The sequence below is a fragment of the Tupaia chinensis genome, unplaced genomic scaffold (genome assembly GCF_000334495.1).
Source record: "Tupaia chinensis unplaced genomic scaffold, TupChi_1.0 Scaffold000370_1, whole genome shotgun sequence".
Classification (NCBI taxonomy): domain Eukaryota; kingdom Metazoa; phylum Chordata; class Mammalia; order Scandentia; family Tupaiidae; genus Tupaia; species Tupaia belangeri.
This window is the reverse complement of record NW_006159867.1, coordinates 4,929,614-4,949,879: the sequence shown is the minus strand read 5'-3', so window position 1 is coordinate 4,949,879 and position 20,266 is coordinate 4,929,614. Positions and strand designations below refer to the sequence as shown.

At 37.5% G+C, this 20,266-nt stretch overlaps 1 pseudogene; it reads right to left on the bottom strand.

The window, feature by feature from the left end:
• Positions 1–13,472: 13,472 nt before the first annotated feature.
• The window catches only part of LOC102494644 (mitochondrial fission factor-like), a 23,094-nt pseudogene continuing 16,300 nt past the window's right edge, over positions 13,473–20,266 (bottom strand).

The window sequence follows — 20,266 nt, the reverse complement described above, 5'->3', positions numbered from 1 at the left end:
TTCCCTCCCCAAAATCTATACCACTTGCAGACTTTCCAACTTCAGTTAATATCAATTGCCCATTTCTCCCTCAAATTTAAATGGTTTCTGTGCCTTTCTTTCTCAAGAGCTTTTACTTTCAAAATGTATCCAGAAACTGACCTCTCATCACCTCCATTGATAATATCTGCTCTGAGCCATCTCCATATCTCACAGAAATCTTTCCTCTTCTGTTTCCAATCTTGCTTTCAACATAGTTCCATTCCCCTAAACTGTATTTACATTCCATGTTTAATACCGCTGTCAGGGTAATCCTTTTAAAGTAAAAATCACTGTATTTCCCTTTTATTCAAAACTTTATAGCAGCTTCCCCAAATCTCTCAAGTAAGAATTCAAGCCCATACAGTGACCCACATAACCCTATATTCTCTATCTCCCTGTGCCATTATCTTTCTGGTTTTATTTCATACCCATCACTCATTCTGCTGTACACACACAGTGGCATCCCTGCTGTTACTTTTATAGGCCCATCACACCTGAGTTTTAACGCTGTTCACTGCTTTTACTTCTGCCTGGAATGGTCACCTCCCAAGTTTTTATAATTCTCTACTACCATCTTCAGTTCTTTCCTTGAATGTTACTTTTCAGTGAGGGCTCCTCTGACCACCATATTTATAAATGCAAGCACCCTCTACTTTCTACCCTCCTTTATACGGCGGCATTTATTTCCTTCTAATGGAACTTATTAATCAAAATTTCTTACTTTCTGCCTCTCCCCACTATAAATAAAAACACTCTTAAAACAGAAAATGTTCCATGTTTTGTTCATTAACTGTATCACCAACACTTAACAGTGCCAAGAGTATAGCTGACATTAATTTCATGATTATTGAACAAACGGATAAGTGATTTATTATTTATTGTGCATTTAATCTATATTACTTAACATCATAGGTTATTTTAAATAAAATTTTAGTGAGTCTGGTTTCTAATGTCATCAGTAGAAAATTCAGAAGTTTTAACAGTGGATTCTAGAAACGTGTCTTCCTAATTTGATGTCTAAACATATTCTCTGTGTCCACAAGAATTTGCCATAGCTCTTAACCTTAGATAAAATTTTTAGGTTATGCAAGTTTACTCTCTCCATAAAACTTACGTCCTTCTCCATGTTCCCCAAGTAAAGACAGTGCTCCTCCAACGTTTTAGGATACATCTATAATTGCACCAATTAAATGATATTATCATTAAGAGTGTTTGCTGCATGAATATGGAGAGCTTCTTAAGCACAAGAAGTATGACTTTTCTATCTATGCGTTTTTAAATGTTTGATGAATCAGTGAACCCACGAGTTTTCACTGGGTATCTAATTTGTAAGTAAAAATTTGTAGTATAATTTTATAGTTTTCAGTACATATATCTATAGCAAAAAAATTGCAAAACACTTGGTCAACCTCATAAGTTCTTTCTAAGTTCTTTTTTAATTGCCAGAGGGCATATGTGCTCACCAGAGAGAGACAGAACCCTTCAATAAAACATAGTCTTGCCTCGGGAACCAGCAGTTAGTGTAATGGCTATGTTGCTGGACTCCCATGTAGTCGAGCGCGGTTCACGTCCCGGACACAGTGGCTTAAAACTCACGCCGGGCGCATGTGCATGCATGCCCAAGATCCCAAGAGGAAAATGGAGGAGAAGGGGTTGCGGTGTGACCATCCCCCCTGGGGGGTGATTTCTCGCTTTCTGTCTCTATGTCTCTCTCTGTCTGTCTGGTGAGTGCATGCGCCCTATAGTGAAAATCTCTAAAAAAAAAAAAAAAAAAAAACATAGTCTTGCCTCAAACCCTTTTCCTCCATTTCTACTTCCTGTCACAATTTGGGGCATGACATGTGCCTGACATGTTTCTCAAGCCACCAGGCTGAGATTTGCACTGTCAGTCATATGGAATCCAGTTCCTTGAATTGCTAAACTACAGGGCCGGCCCAAGTTCTTTTTTTTATAAGGCAAGCTAATGTTTGCAAATTTTGAACTAAAGTTGCACCTATAAAAGACTATTAAAAGAGAACAAAAGTTAAAAAGAAATGAACATTTATTTTTTTCTGATGGATTCAGAAGAAATCTCATTGCCAATTAATGAGGAAATATAAATCACATTGAAATGGTACAATTATGGGTAATCTTTATTAAATAAAAAAGGTAAATATAATTCTCTGAAAAATATTTCATTGCCTCAGTAAATACTATCCCTCTGAGAAACAAGGAAACAAAGAAGGATGCAAGAGATGCAAAGGTTTTTTGTTTGTTTGTTTGTTTTTTGGAGATGTTTTTGCTATAGGACTCATGTGCTCACCAGAAAGAGAGAGACAGAGAGATAGAAAGCAAGAAATCACCTCTCAGGGGGATGGCCACACCACAATCTCTTCTCTTCAATTCTCCTCATGGGATCTTGGACATTACACACACGTGCCAGGCGTGAGTTTAAGCCACCAGGTCTGGGACTTGAACCGCAGTCAACTACATGGGAGTTCAGTGACATAGCCATTATGCCAATTGCTGGTCCCAGATGCAAAAGTTTTATATGCAACTTTTCAAAAGTTAAGTGAATTAATTCATTTTTAAAATACATATAAGAAAATATAATTTTTGTCAATGAATATAGAATATAGAAAAAACTACACCTGTAGCTCAGGTTGATATATCCATATATGTTTGACAGTGTTCTAAAGATTTTTTTTTTATATTTTATGTAAATATAAATAGAAAAAAGAGCAAAACATGCACAAAGTACACATAAAATATAATGGAATGAGTCTAACCACATAGAAAAACATACTAGACTAAGAACTAATGTTTTTATTACCTTTTATACATCATTTCATTTTACCATCTGCATATCAGCAGAGAATAGAAAACTCTTAAGTAAAGTAAGTGCCAAGTAGAATTGCTAAACTGAACATTACTTCAGCAAATTAAACTTTGCCTACTAGCCCAGTAACATCTATCATTTTATAGTAATTTTACAAATTAACCTGGGATATTACAGAATATGGATTATCTCAATTATAGAAATGTGACTTCCATTATCATTCTATTATTATTCTATTCTACATATATCTATGTTAATATGTCTCAAGAATCTTTTTCTTTGTATTCAAGAATAGTTTTGACTCATAATTCATTATAAGAAATTTCTCTACTGAGATCCCACTTGTTAAGCATTGCTGTCCAGGATTCCTATTTGTCATTACATTTGAATATAATTTTAAGGACTAAAATTCTTATTGCCTCCAAATGAGATATACCATAAAAAATGACAAAATACATAAATGCAAGGCATGTATGAGTACCTTCCAGGATCCCCAAATGCTTCACAGAGGCACTTGGTAAAAGTGTTTAAGTATGAGGACTTGGCACTTTAAACTTCCTCTACTAATGATCATTCTGTCACTCATTAGCTGTGCAAGAGTATTACCTTGTGTATACTTTGTGGACACTAGGAAAATTCATAAGATTAATGTAGAGTAAATAAGAAAATGTATGTAAAACACTCATCTGAGTTCTACTATCACAGTGTATGTTCAATGAAGATTTTGGGGGAAAATCTCAAACAACATATCATGTACTTCCAAAGCTTAATTATTATTATGTTTAAATGGCAGTATACATTTCCTAGCCTCACAACATTAAAATCCCAATAATTTTAATGTCTTCTCCTATCCTCAACTACCAGATAAAATGAATTTTGACCTTCATTACTGCATATGCTGTCAGGCAGTACCAGTTGTCAACAACATCGAGAATCGATTTCTATGCTAACACACCAGTCACCAAGAAACCATTTAGCTTCTTCTCCTGTTACTTTTCTGATTTTATGGCCTGCGTTTTGCCAAAATAGAATGCTTGTCCAACCTTTTGCATTTTGTTTCTCTGGAATGCATTACACTCACTATTAACCTGTGCGAATTATTATTTCTTCCAAAAACATCCTTAGTGATATTCCTACCAATGCCCAATCTATTACAATCTTATCTATTACATTTTGTTTGCAACTATCATAAGACTCTCCCTTGCATTACAGTAATTTGTTTTTATTGGATTATAGTTTCCTTGAATAGCAATCCCATATCTTACTAATCTTCTTATTTTATGCATTGCAAAGCAGGAAGATGTAGATACTGCAGATAATTGGGGATATTTTCTAATTTGAACACAGAACACACAGTCTTCTTCCATGCACACTGAAGCAAATTAAATAAGGGGATGCAAATTTAGAAACTCATTTGTGTTTCTTAAGCATAGGTATTAGGCTATGTTAATGATTAAAGGACTGGGATAAAAAATATTTTTAAACAAAGATTGGGGGGAAAAAAAAGATACTTGAGCTCAGAAACAAATCTTCATGGACTAAAAATGCAATGTCAAGCTACAGGCCGGAGGCATCTAAGTGTGGCAGTGGTAAAGATGGCTTACAGTTTGCTTTTATAAGTGATATGGAACACAAATACTCTAAACATAAATTTGGGTATGAGATTTATTCTCACTGCTTTATCCTCATAAAACGGGCTTAGAAAACTGCATTAAACTACTACCAGAGGCTGTGTTTCATGCAAATGCATGCCCAAGGACTTAGGCAAACACAGCAAACACGGAGCTGGGACACCTAGTGTCTGTGTACTTGATATGAAATATATCAAAACATCATAAGGTGGCAGTAACCCTGACGAATTTAGATGAGCATAGGTTGAGAAAGGGATACCCAGAGGAAGGTTAGGGACAAACAACCAGCAAACAAACAAGTTGGCTGAGAAAAGAGGCTGTAAGCGAATATACCAAATGAACTTGTAGATTCTCATTGCAAAATTAAATAAGACCTCTAGAAACACTGTTAGCCAAATTCATGATTCAAATATAAAATCATCCTAGATAAATGTTAATGAATACAATAAACACTGTGAAATTGTGTATTAATGAATTCTGAATAGATAAGCACAAAAGCAAATGCTTCAAATTTGTATCTTTAAGGTGTTAATTAATATATTAGTTAGCTATATATTTTAAAATAAAAATATCAAAATTTTGTGAAATAATGACATGCTTAATGAATCTCTTAACATTATTAATGACTGTAAAGTTTGTATAAACTGTAAGCATGAAGAGAAAAATTCAAAAATCTTTATAAATAAAGCAAGAGACAAGATGCAGAAAGGGGAAAAAAGGAAAGATAAGTTAGGAAGAAAATGATAAAAAGTCAAAAAAATAACCAATTTGTAAAATTTATAATCATAATAAATGCAAAATGGCTGAAGGTAAGTCCCAATTAGAGTCAGGATTATCGATTGTATTTAAAATCCTCCCATACACTGCTCATAAGTAACGTAACAAAACATACATATAAACATACAGAAAGAAAGAAAATGCCATCGTGAAGATAAATCAAGTGAATAACTAAAAAACATTTATACAAATACACGTAACTTTGTAAAATCCATTATAAATGATAAAGAAATGTTCACTGAATAACAGAGAAACCACAAGGAATATAAAATAATCATAAAAATCTATGAACCTGATAATGTAACATAAATTTTAAATAACAAAAGCTGACAACAATTGTGAAGAAATGAACAGATTCACTCTCATAGTAGATGATTTAAATATGTAGACTTAAAAACTGACAGTTTGGGGCCAGCAGGTAGCATGGTGGTTAAGGGCCCTGAACTCCCACATAGCTGGACCACAGTTTGAGTCCTGAACTTGGTGGTTTGCTTTCTCATTTTCTCTCTCTCTCTCTTTCTCTCTGTCCCTCTGTGGCCAAATTAAAATAAGTAAATAAAGTTAAATAAAATAATTCTTTAAAAAAATGACATTTCAACAAAGTGAATTATTAAAAAGGATGGGAAAAAAGAGAATCATTCATGTATTCAGGGTATGTTTCAATGAGGTGATATCTGAGCAAGGACTTGAAAAAGGTGCCAGAGTAAGCCACGTGAAAAAACACTTAGGCAGAGGGACTAGGCAATGCAAAAATCCTGAGGTAAATCACGCCTATAAGACCAAAGAGGCACAAAGTAGGAAATAAATAGATTTTGAAGTCTAATTTGAGTGGATTTAAGAGAGATAAGAGCCAAGGGGTTTGTTGAATAATCAAAATATAAGCAGAAGTCATGAGACAGGAAAGCAGACTCTATGATTAAGTGAAACACATGGATTATTTTAAAGTCAGAGCACAGCCAGCCTCGTATAGAATAGAGGTTAAGCCCTGTGCATAGGAAACTAGATCACACATAGCCTTGGGTTTGAATCCCAGATCCAGAAGCTTGAAAAGTACAAGACTGAGTATAATTGTACATCCCAAATCCTATGGGATGGAGAAATGGAGGAAAGGGGACTGCAACATGCCACACCCCATGGGACAGGGGTGCTTTCTCTATCTCTTTATTTGGTAAGTGCACGTGGACCTTAGCAGTTAAACAAGAAGGCAAAATAGAGGAAAAGTAGAAGCAGTGCCTACAGACATCTCTAATCACGAGTTTAACTGTGAAAGCAGCAAAGATCCAGGAATCTTCCTTAGGTCAGAGCTTGAGCAATAGATCCTCAGTGACATCACGAAAAAGAAATATATTTGACCACATAGCCAGAATCAGATTGGGGGACCAGGATCAGTCAGAGAAACCAAGAGAAACCAGATGCATTCCATAATTCATATGATTCTGTCTGTATGTTATAAAAATTGCCGACCATCTGGGGTTGATTGTCACCTCTGTGGTGGACATTTTGCAGTATTACTTTAATTACTCTAGTAGATGTATTTTGTTCAGTTTTAATAAAGGTCAGCACCATAGATCCAGGGATCCTGAGTCCAGCTTGGAGAGAGTTAAGATCACTTGGTCTTTATACACTATAGAACCCCTTTAATAATCCTCTTGTACCAGTTTCTGTAACAACAGTGATTAATCCTAATCGTTCCAGACCGGAGTTACTCTGTCTTAGTTTGTTTTTCAGAGGGTATGGAGATTATGAAATAACCAACTAGTAGCCTCAGTTTACAGTTTAATGAAACATCTGTTGAAAATTTCATAGAGGAGTCCTTGATTGATTGTGAAGAAACCAATGCAAATCTGTAAGAAAGTCATTAGTTGTAGTAGGCCGAATAATGGCCCCCATGGGTATCAGGTCTTAATCCTTGGAACTGGAGATGTTACCTGGTTTGGGAAAAATATCTTTACAGATGTGATTAAATTAAGAATTCTGCAATGAGGCCGTTATGTTGGGTTACCCAGGAGGGTTTTAAATTCCACCTTTGTATCATTAGAAGAGATCCAGAGATACAGAAGAGAAGGTATTGTGAAGGTAAAACAGAAACAGATTTAAAAGTATTGACCTAGGTCCAGGCAGTGAAGGATAATTAAGGCAGCTGGATCCCACATGGCTGACAGTGCAGTTCCAGTCTCAGCCCCAGCAGCTTGAAAAAACATGCTGATTACTTGTGAGGCCATGCCCAAAATTTTGAGAGGAGAATGGAAGATAAGAGACTGCAATATGGTCATCTACACTGGGTGGATAGATGCTTTCTCATTTTCTCTCTCTCTCTGTTTCTCCCTGGGAAGTGCAGCACCCTGTAGCAAAAATTTGAAAAAAAAAAAAAAAAAAAAAAGAAAGAAAAAGAAAATGGCCCACCTCAAAGATTGGAGTGATGCAGTCAAAAGCAAAGAAAACACATAAGCCAGAAGAGACAAGAAGTAGATTCTCTCTTCTATCCTCTGCAGTGAGCAAAATTCTATTGAAACATTGTTTTCAGCCCAGTAATGCTGATTTTTGGACTACTGGCTTCCAAAATGATAATTTGCTATTGTGTTCGGAAATCAATGTTTTGGCAATATGTTATCACAACCATGGGAAACTAATAATTAAATCTGATATTCCTCTGACACTCACCTCTTTTTCTCAGATTTATGTATTCTAAGTAAGAGAAAAAGATTGTATATGTTAGAGACTTGGGAAGAATGTACTGTATCTTGGGGAACTGGATTTCAGCATCCCCAGATTTTGTTTTCTGGTTGACATCATAAATCCTCCACAGACAATTGGTTGGTCCTATGAAATATATTGATTCTGGGTAATAAGGCATATAATAGAAATGGTGAAACCTTTCTCTACTGGCCATCTTTGATGGCCTCTGCTCCTGCTCTGGGTTTAACATGACTGGGTTTGTCTGGTGGTAGGTCAGCCAATACCATATAGAAGCAGAGTTTTGAAAAATACTTAAGCCATTGCATTTTTTATTCTCATCTATGACATTGTGATCAAAAGGAATGATCAAGTTGAAAACTTGGGACAACCTGGAGGATATAAGATATGAGGATTTTTGTTGTTCAGTTCATGCCCAGCTAAAGTTTGCTGACAGATCCCTCTATGAGGTTCACACACAAATTCACCTAAATTAGCTGAGCTCATGTAAGATCACTGACCTATATAAATCAATTATTGTTGTTTAGACCCACTAAGTTATGAATTAATTTTTGCAGCATTTTGTAACAAGGTATAACTGATGCATTTGGAATATCAACAAATTACCAATTAGAGTTTGTGAGTGTGTTTGTGTGTGTGTGTTGGCAAGAGTGTCCTATGTTTGTGTTAATATATGTTAAAATATTTGGAGAGTTTGGGCTAAATTTATTTTTAAAGCTGGAAGTTAGAAATATACACTGTATATTTCCAAGAAGGTATATATTTATGCCTGGGAGTTGGTTTTACCTAATAGAAAGCTTGTTACTATTTCAAGGATGTTGGTAAAAATATGAGATTATTGCAAAAGAGACAAAATATTTGTTATCTATTATTCATATTATGTTATTTAAACAACATAAACAAAAGATGTACATTGGTTCCCTTGTACCCAAAATGTCTCAGGTAAAGAGTTGTCATTGCATTCTTGACATACTCAGTTAAGTCAAGGGGGATGCTCTGGGACCATGGCAGATTGACTATCTCAACAGCTCACTCTTGGCCCTACATGTTCATAGACAAACCTACATTTTTATGTAAATGTGCCACTCCATTGTCTACTCTGATTGATCCAAATGACAGAGGCTGGAATTAAATCTGTTCAGTTTGTTTTATACTGTCCCTAATTATGTTATACAGCCTTTAACTATCAACAGTCCTCCAAGCAGATTAATGAGATCAACCTGTATTAGTGACCTCAACCATGCGCCCCAGGGTTCCAGACTCAGAGAACTAGGAAAATGCTCTTACTATAGGTTCTTACTATAGGCAGACAAGATGTAGTTGAAGGCCCATCAATGATCCATTATTACCCATGCAGGAGAGGCAAGATTGATGTGCTGATCTTTTTTGGCATTGCTAATAATTCCAGGAGACAATACATAAGCAAAAAAACAATTCACCTCCCCAGTGGAAGAGGCTCACTCTCCCCATGTACTAACACTCAACAGCTCATACCAGCCAGGGATTTGTTATTATACTTTATTTGAAATCACCATTACGTGGGTTAATTTAAGCAGTGTTTTCAGGTAGCCACTGCTTCAGCCATCAAGCATGCATGGCCCAAGGCCACTTGGACATTACCAAAAGCACATGAACTGGTAGCAGTCAGATGAAATGAAAGCTGTGCTTGTCTATTTGCAACCCTGTAAGGGTAGAAGGGAGAGATGAACTCCAAGTTCAGAAGCTGCTACTAATGGTGTCAGGCACAGATAAATAATTCAGGACCAGTCGCATCTACATGAATTTTTCTATTTTCATGGTACATGGACAGGGATAAGGAACTCACAGAAGGAGGGTTGTCAGATTGTCAGCTGCTGCTTGATTCAGGAATACCCCAAGATTCTTTTGCTAGGCTGTGGTGCTCTGAGGTAAAGATACTTTATTCATATCCCTTCCCCACCCCCCTCCTCTAAGACATGACAAGGTTCTTGCTTTCTCAAAAGAACAGAATGACTGTGTCCCAATGTAGGAGCTAAAAGTTCACTTTTTTCTCTGTCACTTCTGTCTTAGTTTGATAATTGTGTTGCTGACAGAAATACCTGAACTTAGTGGTTGTATAAAGAAGACAAGTTTATTCACAAACACATATATGTGGTGGCTGGCAAGTCCAATCTGAGGCCTACAGCATGGCCAATGGAAGCACAGAGGATGGCGGGCTTGAGTAGAGAGAGAGGCCCTTGCTGATCGCTCTTTTAGAGCAACCAACTGTCATGAAAGCTAAACTCTCTTCTCATGAGATCTGAAACTCACTGGGTCTCAGGACATATCATTAATTGATTCATGGGACTGTTTCCTTCATGACACACTCACTCCAAACCAATCATCACTCATGGGCTCTTACCCTGGGACACCATGAAGGAATCAAGGTTTCACTTGACACCTTTGCAGTACAGACAGTGTAGTCAAATCCCAATACACGGATTTCCATAGGACATACTCAAAGCATGGCAACTTCTTCTGACACCTACAACTTTTTGTCAATCAGTGTCAAATCTGAGTAGAACAGGGCGTTTTGTTTGTTTGTTTGTTTGTTTGTTTTTTATAACATTTTTGCCATAGGGTGTGTGCACTAGCCAGAGAGAGAAAGCTAGAGACAAGGAGAGGGGAAGTGAGAAATCACCCTCTGGAGGGATGGCCACACCACAATGCCTTATTCTCTTGGGATTTGAGGTATACAAGCAAACACTTTCAAAATGATTTTCAAGCTCTCCGGCTGTCGGCCATGTGGGAGTCCAGCACGGTAACCACTATATCACTTGTTGGCCCCAGAGAAGGGCATTTTAAAGAAATTTTCAGTCTCTGTAGATATGCCTCATGTTGGCAAAATGTCATGCTAGGGAGACCCAGTGAGCAGTGTACTCACCCCAGAATTCAGTCTTCTTGATTCCAGGCCATCATGTCCAGAGAAACCACGTGGCTGAACTGGCACTGAGTCAAATGTCTTGTGCTTTCCTTAAACTGAGATGACAGCGGGGTGGCCTGAGGTTGCAGTAGAGAGAAGAAAGACTCATCATACCCAGGAATGGATGAGGTGAAATGATAAGTTTTCAATATGTAGTTTCACATTCCTGTTGTCCCTGTGAGTTTCACTTAGCCAACCCATTAATGAACCACGGTAGGGATTTAGGGGATCCTGGTAAATGAAAAACCTATAGAACAAGCAGCTTTGCTTCAGGTGAGTGGAAAGTAAAGTCTTCTTATCTGGTGTTGAAAACTGCCACTTTCTCACATGACCTGAGACTAGCTGAGCTCTTCAATATACCACTTTCATGGCAAGAGTGAGACTTCTTAGGCCTTTCCCTTGTTAGCCATTGAGTCTAGGTTGACAAATCCCAGAATGATGGGACCAGCAGTTAGCATAATGGCTATGTCACTGGACTCCCATGTAGTCAACCATGGTTCGAGTCCCAGACCCGGTGGCTTAAACTCACAACAGGCACGTGTGCATGCGGCCCAAGATCCCTAGAGGAGAATGGAGGAGAAGTGATTGCAGCATGGCCATTCCCCCTGGGGGGAGGGGGTGATTTCTTGCTTTCTGCCTCTCTGTCTCTCTCTTCCTGGTGAGCGCATGTGTCCTATAGCAAAAACCTCTCCAAAAAAAGAAGAAAAAAAAAAATCCCAGAATGATGTGAAGCTAGGGAATCCTGGGGTCTTAATGGGTCAGGCATTCAGTTTCAGTAAAAGCTCTGTAGGTGGTTAACCGTTGTTTTTCATTTTTAAAGGCTTATACTTAGTGGCTTCCTGAGACAGATGGTGCTGTTGTACAGGGAAATGGCATCTCTTGAGTATTCTATCATCCGCCATGTATTTAACTAATACTGCGATTCCCCCTCTCCTTATGTCCTATTTTACTCCTGTCAGACCTCTTTATGTGCAGTTTTCACTGAATGAAGTTCCCTCCGACAAGCTTGGGTATTTGCAGTTCATGCACTCTAACGTGGGTAAGAATTACATATATTCCGAAGTGGAAGAGAGAAGAACACACTGAGTTGTCCTAGAGTCTCCCACACAAGGTCACAAGGTCACATTAGCTTCTATTCCCTATTGAGAATCCTGCCCATATCTGATTAGCAGAATTCAGATGCTTCCTTCCCCATCCAGGCCAGGAAGGAAGATAATTTTGGCCTGGAATGCATGGAGTGCAGGGAGAAGGAGAGGCTAAATGTGGGATGGGAAGGGGCCTACAGCAGGGGGGAATTTTTTTTTTTTTTTTTTTTTTTGTCCCTTGCTCTCTCGTTCCAACTTTGGTGCCCATAAAAGAGTGCTGTTTCTTCCTCCTGGTGCTGCCCAACATCTGGCAAGCATCTGGATCCAGAGGTCCCTGACTTTCTGCCCTGTGCATGCTTCTACAGCTCTGCCTTACCCAGCAGTGGGGGAACAGCTATGTGTGAGAGTCACCTGCTTGCTGCTTGACCAATCAAACCTCAGATGTTTTGGCTTTCCAAACTCTTTATTGAATGGCGAGGTCTTTATTGCTGAACATCACTTATTTTGACTTTGAGAATTCCACAGCCACAATAACATTGCTTTGTAGCCATACTGTGGGAACTCCTGCTCCATTGCCATCATGGTATACTTTCCTTTTCCACTCAGAGGAGAATAAGCAACCAAAGCACCATCCGTGGGTTTGTTGCCTTTGACCTCTCATTGTTCAGCCTCATTAACTGATAGGCTATTGGGAGACCCTTACTCTCAGCCCACCACTGAAAAATTGGTTCCTGCCCAACCACAAGGAATGTGTTCATATCCCCATGCCTAGTTTGTAAAACCCTTAGCCATCATCTTAGTTAAAGTCAGTTCTTTGTTAATTACCCCTTCCCATCCCAAACTATTGGACTATGCCGCCATTTTCCCCTATATCTAGCCTAATGAGTCAGTCTGTAACTGTTTCCCAATGTAAGCACAAGACAGGAGACTTTAGGAACCAGCAGTTAGTGTAGTGGCTATGTTGCTGGACTCCCACATAGTCTACCACGGTTCGAGTCCCGGACCTGATGGCTTAAAACTCATGCCGGGCGTGTGTGTGTGTGTGTGTGTGCCTAAGATCCCGAGAGGAGAATGGAGGAGAAGGGATTGTGGTGTGGCCATCCCCCCTGGGGGGTGATTTCTCACTTTCTGTCTCTCTGTCTCTCTCTGTCTGTCTGGCGAGCACTCGTGCCCTATAGCAAAAACCTCTCAAAAAAAAAAAAAAAAAAAGACAGGAGACTTTCGACTTGAGTCAAAGGACAATACAGCAAGTAGCATGAGTGTCAGCAGGTGCCAGTTCTATTTCCTGCTAAGTATGATAGGCAATGTGGGGCTCGGAGGCTGCATGGATATTGCAGTCAGTGGGTTTGCCTCATAGCTGAGAAACCCTGACCTGAGAAATCTACCCCATTCCAAGCAACAATACTGAAGCCCATTTGTGGTTCCAGGGGGACATTACATCATCCTTCAAAGTTGCTAACTATAAACACAACACTCAAAAACTGACCCAGTTTTTAAAAAAATGGTTAAGCCTTGCAACCTTGGCATACAGATATTCGGCGATGCTCCAGGTTCACGGCAGATTGCCTCTCGCACTGCATATAATACTTCACATTTTCCCAAGAGCCACAAGTGTCATTGGCTATTAGTCTGTAAGAACAAGTCAAGTAAGAAACATACACAAAAAAAATTCCTGTAGTAGAAAAGTTGCATGGGAGAAAAACAACTGGCATTCATTTTGAATATTTAAGAACCTGGAAAATATTAGAATTAAAATAAAGTGTTGTTTTATATATGTACATATATACAAATACATATTTATAATGTAAGTTCTAAAGTATTTTTATAAGTTTAGTACATGTATATACAAACATAAGCCTTCATACAGAGAAAAATATGTCACACACACTTTACATAGTAAAATTAGTATTTTTGTGAGGATAAACCTGCATGAAGAATATGACTTCACTTTCATGAACATAAAGACGGATTGAAATAAGTGGAAAGAAATACCATTTTATAAATATTTTACTTCTTCCAAACTTAATCTTTTAATTTAATGCAATTTTAATCAAAATCTCAGTAGGATTCTCTACTAGAACTTGACCTATGTATTCTAAGGTTCACTTGGAGTTATGAATTTGTGAGAACTGACACTCCAGGGCCCAGTGGGATTGACCTAGTTGCCTGAATATCGGCAAGCGCACATAAGGGTGTGAATTTCAGGAAATGAAAACAGATTATTTGAAATTCATGCTTCCCTAAGAAGAGTGACCCTTATCTTATAATAAAGGTAAGAGTGGAAACTTCTTCAGACAAATGACAGACTTGAATACGAGATTTGATCTTTTCTTTCAAAGAGTCTATTATTCACATCTTCATAGACACACTCCCGTGTTCAGGCCCGCTACATCACTTCTTGAAAATAACCCTCTTAACAGAGAGGTTGGTTACATGAAAAACAAGAGTACATCATATTGCAACCTAGTTACTTTAAGATGTACACAGACAATGTCATATTCATCCTAGACTCACTTATTAGTTTCATTTGCTTATATTGTGTAGAAATCTAAGTTCCAAATGCCAAATTTCTGCTTCTCTAGCTGTAATATAATGAAAAGTACATACAAATTTAAAAAGCCTCGATTTTTTGGAAAAGTAAAACACTGCATGTGTGTGTATGTGTGTGATGGTCATTTTCTATACAATGTTAACATTAATTATGCAAGGTGAATACTAATTACGAAAGATTTAGTTATCAATGAATTATTAGAAGCAAAAACAATTATATATGAAGGTGTGTATATAGTATGAATCTGAATATAAAATTATTTAATTTTGTGAACTGAATACATGCTTGAAGAAAAATAAAAATGATAAAACTAATTCAACCATTGATAAATAAAAATTTATATTTACTAATATAAAAATAATTTCTTACAGTACTAAATGAAACAATAGCAGAGACACATTAGGGAAATAACCATTTTAAGTATTATTTCTGATTCAAAAATTATAGTAGAAACAATAAGGGATATAATTATATAAAATTATAAACTATGTTCTATACCATACTGTAGATAAAAGAGTCAAATCATTTTTAAAAGGCTAATAAATGCAATACATATGACTTTCAATGTCAAATAATATCAATATATATTATTTTAACAAAACATTAGTGAAACATCTAATACCTTCTAGAACACTGAGAAGGAATAATAAAAAATGTAACTTAACGAGGAAGACAATCAATCAATAAATCTACATGAACATCTGAAAATTTAACAAAAGTTGGTTTTAAAAGTAATAATTAAAATTGAGGCCAACAGGTGGTATGGTGGTTAAGGAACTAGATTCCCATATGGCTAGCCATGGTTTGAGTCCCAGATTTGTTGGCTTGCTTTCTCACTCTCCCTTTCTTTCTGTCACTCTCGGGTCCAAAATGAAAAATAATAGTAAATAAAATTGAAAATAAATCTTTTTCTAAAAATGTAATAATTAAAATAAAAATAAGAAGCTATTTTATAATTTTTGCCTCTCAAAGTACCTTTATTTTAAAGGAATGATAGCATTCACTATTAATGAGTGTGGCATACTGTAATTCTGTTTTATTATTTTTTTTAGAGATTTTTGCTAAAGGGCGCATGAGCTCACCAGAGAGACAGAAAGTAAGAAATCACCTTCCTAGGGGGATAGGCCATGCCACAATCCCTTATCCTGTATCCTACTCTTGGAATTTAGGGCACACATGCACATGCACTTGGCGTGTTCTTCCCTTCCCTCACCAATCCCTCTAAGCCTCTCTCCTCCCCTCATTCTCTCCTCTGAGAAGCATATACTGTGCCACCGAAGCTGAACTCCTTCCTTTTTTCCTTTTTCTGTTTTTCTTTATTATAATATTATTTATTATATTATTTGCTATAGGGTAAATGCACTTTCCAGACAGAAAGAGAGAGAGAGAATGAGAAATCATCCCGTGGGGGGACAGCCATGCTGCAGTCCCTTCTCCTCCACTCTTCTCTAGGGCTTTTGGGTATACACATACGTGCACCCACATGGTTTTCAACCCACTGGGTCTTTGATGTGAGCTACAGTCAGTCATGTGGGGCCCAGCACATTAACCTCTGCACCACCTGCTGGTCCTAAATACCAATTTTTACGAATTGTCGACTTTCTCTGACTAATGTTAATACCGAAATCTGATAACTAAATTTTGCATAAATGTGCTTTAGATGACATAAAAACAAAAAACAAATGGCATGAAACATGTACTGTTAATTTTTGTGTATATAACTACATACAAATTAATTCTGCTAAAATATTTAAGGAAACATATTTTTTCCTATAAATCTTCAAGTTCCTAAAGAAAATTTTGTCATAGATTGTTATTCTGTTTTGTAATATGTATCTTTATTTCCGTAGCAATTAACTCATTTTATAAGTAAACACTGGAATTGCAAAATGGCATTTATATTACATACTGAGGCTTTAAGCTATACCTATTGATCCTAATATTAATATTCGTTTTTAAAAATTCGTATTTTTTAAAAATCCCCTCCTTCCACATTTAGTGTAATATTTTAAAATGCCAAGCTTATCATTGTTTTATAAGTAAGCATCTCTTCTGCATGTATTCCTAAGAGTTTCATCATATTAAGTTATTTGTTGAATCACAAAGTAGGTTCTAGTTTCAAAATATCACTTCCAAGGTTGTTTAATTCTTCAACATCTTCCAGAAACTTAAAACAAATTCTATGTCCCTAGTGCCTTCTTTTTGATGAATAGTAGAGCATATTTTCTACTTTCAACCTCTTAACGGCTGTCTGGTGTTCTTTCCATCTCCACTCTAAGTTAAAACATAGTTATAAATCCTTTTAATGGGAGTCCTGTAGCCTTGATTTCACATTCTAACCTAGATGTTTTATAGCATATCTGGGAATACACACCTTTCCAAATTCTTTGCCAAATATTAATTAGCAATTTCATAGCAGGGTTTCAAGGACCAGGAGAATATACTTTTAAAAAGAAATATTAAGGGGCCCCTGTCATCATATTTTGGGCTTTAACTTTGCAACAAGTACTAAAACAAGCATTGCATTTTCTTCCATAGGCAGTAAGAACGGGTAGCACTTCAGGCAACGCCGTGGCAATAACCTTTCCACTCGTGTTCCCTTTCCATATATATCAAACATTCTTCTGATTCCCTCTTCTGGGAAACTACCTTCAAACACCACCTAGCATCAAAGCAGAACATTTAGAAAAGTAATTACCTGCTGCTAGAATAACTCTATCTTATTCAGTATCAAGAAATTCTACTTGAGACCCAGGATTTTCTAATTCCAAGAGTGATAAATAAAATCCTGCTTTGTTTAGTGAAACCCTCCAAGAATCTCTACCTTTTCTACCCTATTCCTATATGAACTGGTCAACTTTGAATTTTTCTCCGTATTTCTTTGGGAATGTTTTTCCCTTCAACCAAGGAAAGAACTGTTCTGTTATTTATTCTTAGATTCCTACCTTTTGTGTGTCTTTATCACTCGATTTTAAGATTTAAAAGGAGATTCTTGACCAGCTTTACTCAAAGGTGGTGACCTCAAAAAGTTCATGAAAAAAATGGAATTAATTTTTTTTAAACAACACCCTCTATTTCTTAACATAAACACAATCAAGTTCAAGACATTTTTGTAGGTGATTATATTAGCCATTTAATTAACTCCTGAACGACTGAGGGTCTTGGGAATTTAAACATATCAAAAGTACTTCTTACACTGTAGACTGAGGGAAGATATCAATAGGTGCCCTTTAAACATTTTTTTTCCTTTTTTTTTTTTTTTTAATATTAGGAAACAAGGGACCAGCGGATGGCGTAGTGCTGACATCATTGGATTTCCACATGGCAGACTGTGGTTCGAATCCTAGACCTGGTGGCTTAAAAATCACTCTGGGTATGTGTGCAAGCATGCCCAAAATCTCAGGAGGAGAAGGGGTTGAGTGTGTCCATCCCCTCTCGGGGATGATTTCTCACTTTCCTTCTCACTGTGTCTGTCTGTCTGTCTCTCTCTCTGGTCAGCTCATGTGCCCTAAGGCAAAAACTTCTTTAAGAAAAGAAAAAAAAAAAAAAAAAGGAAACCAAAAATAAGAAAGTCACCTGGAGCCAAATCAGGACAGTAAAGTGGATGTCTAATGATTTCCCATCAAAACCCTCACAAAATTGCCCTTGTTTTTTGTTTTTTGGGTTTTTTTTGGAGAGATTTTCACTGTAGGGCGCGTGCGCTTGCCAGACAGACAGAGAGAGACATAGAGACAGAAAGCGAGAAATCACCCCCCAGGGGGGATGGTCACGCCGCAATCCCCTCTCCTCCATCCTCCTCTCGGGATCCTGGGCACGCACGCACACGCGCCCGGCGTGAGTTTTAAGCCACCAGGTCCGGGACGCGAACCATGGTCGACTACGTGGGAGTCCAGCGACATAGCCATTACGCTAACTGCTGGTTCCCAAAATTGCCCTTGTTTGATGACAGGAATGAACAGGAGCATTGTGGAGAAGGACTCTCTGATAAAGCGTTTCTGTTTTTCTGCTAAAACCTCAGCTAGCTCTATCCAAACACTGTCAAAATAGCAGCTGTTGGGACCAGCAATTAGTGCAATGGCTATGTCGCTGACTCCCACGTAGTCAACCGCAGTTCGTGTCCCGGACCCGGTGACTTAAAACTCACTCTGGGCGTGTGTGCGTGCGTGCCCAAGATCCCGAGAGGAGAATGGAGGAGAAGGGACTGTGGCATGGCCATCCCCCCTGCCCAGGGGGTGATTTCTCGCTTTCTGTCTCTCTGTCTCTTTCTGTCTGTCTGGCAAGCGCACGCGCCCTATAGCAAAAACCTGTATAAGAAAAAAAAAAAGCAGCTGTTATGGGTCTTTGGGCTTCCAAAATGTCGACAAGCAGAATGCCTTGAGCATCTAAAACTGTTGCCATGATCTTTGTTCTTAAATGGTCAGATTTTGCTTTGACTGGACCATTTCCACTTCTTGGTAGCCGTTGTTCTCATAGTGCTTTGTCTTCAGGTTCACACTGGGACAGTCTCTCCAAAAAAATAAAAGGAAAAATGTAACACAATGGATATAAAAGTGTTCTCATCACAAAAATGATAACTATATGAGATAATGTATATGTTAATTAGCTAGATTTAGTCAATTTACAATGTATATGTATTTCAAAATATCGTACTCTACACGGTAAATATATACAACTTACCTGTCAATTTAAATAAATGGATAAATAAGTTTATGCTTAAAAATATCAGATGGTATATCAAAACATTCTTTTGCTGCCTTCTTCCTTTATAACCAGATGTCCACTTTCCTAAACCTGTGTTTAGAACTAATTCCTTAAACCCACAATTGTAGTAATTTACTTTAAAAATTATAATAACAATTGTCCAGAGGCAAGCAGATGGCATAATGGTTATGTCACCAGATTCCCACAACGCCGACAAAGGTTTGAGTCCCAGATGTGGTAGCTTGAAACTCATTTGCTTGTGCATGTGTACCCAAGATTTCAGGAGGAGAATGGAGGAGGAAGGATTGTGGCAAGGTCATCACCTTGGGAAGGGGGGGTGATTTCCCACTTTCCCTCTCACTGCCTTTATCTCTTGCTCTCTCCAGAGAGTGCACATGTCCTAAGGTAAAAACCTCTAAAAAATAAAAATAATAGTTGTCTGTCAACTTTACCAGATAATTGTTTAATTGATTAAGATTCCTTAAAGGCATCTCTTACATAGTATATTCTGGATGGAAAGTCTCATTTTGTATGTTGTAATGATGTATAGTGAATGAATGTAAATAAATAAATTTAAATTAAAAAAATAAAAAAAATAAACATTCCTGATTCTTCTCCATAATCTACTTTTTACACAGGTTTTCCCATTTAAGTAATTGGTTCTTCTCTTCACCTGTTATTCATGTGAAGAGTTTTGGAGTCATCATGCTTAACTTATGTTTTCTCTCATACTCTACATCCAACTATCAGAAAATACTTGTGATTTAATCTTTTTAAAAAATTTTTATTATTACCTCCATTCTCCTCTCGGGATCTTGGTCACACACACACACGCGCCCGGCGTGAGTTTAAGCCACCAGGTCCGGGACCTGAACCACGGTCGACTACATGGGAGTTCAACGACATAGCCATTATGCTAACTGCTGGTCCCTTTTGGTTTAATCTTGAAATACAACCCAAATATGCAATTATTCCCATTTACTTGTATTACTAACCTGCTAGTCCCTTTGTCCAAACAAACTTAGAATTCCCCCGGAGAACTGCTTC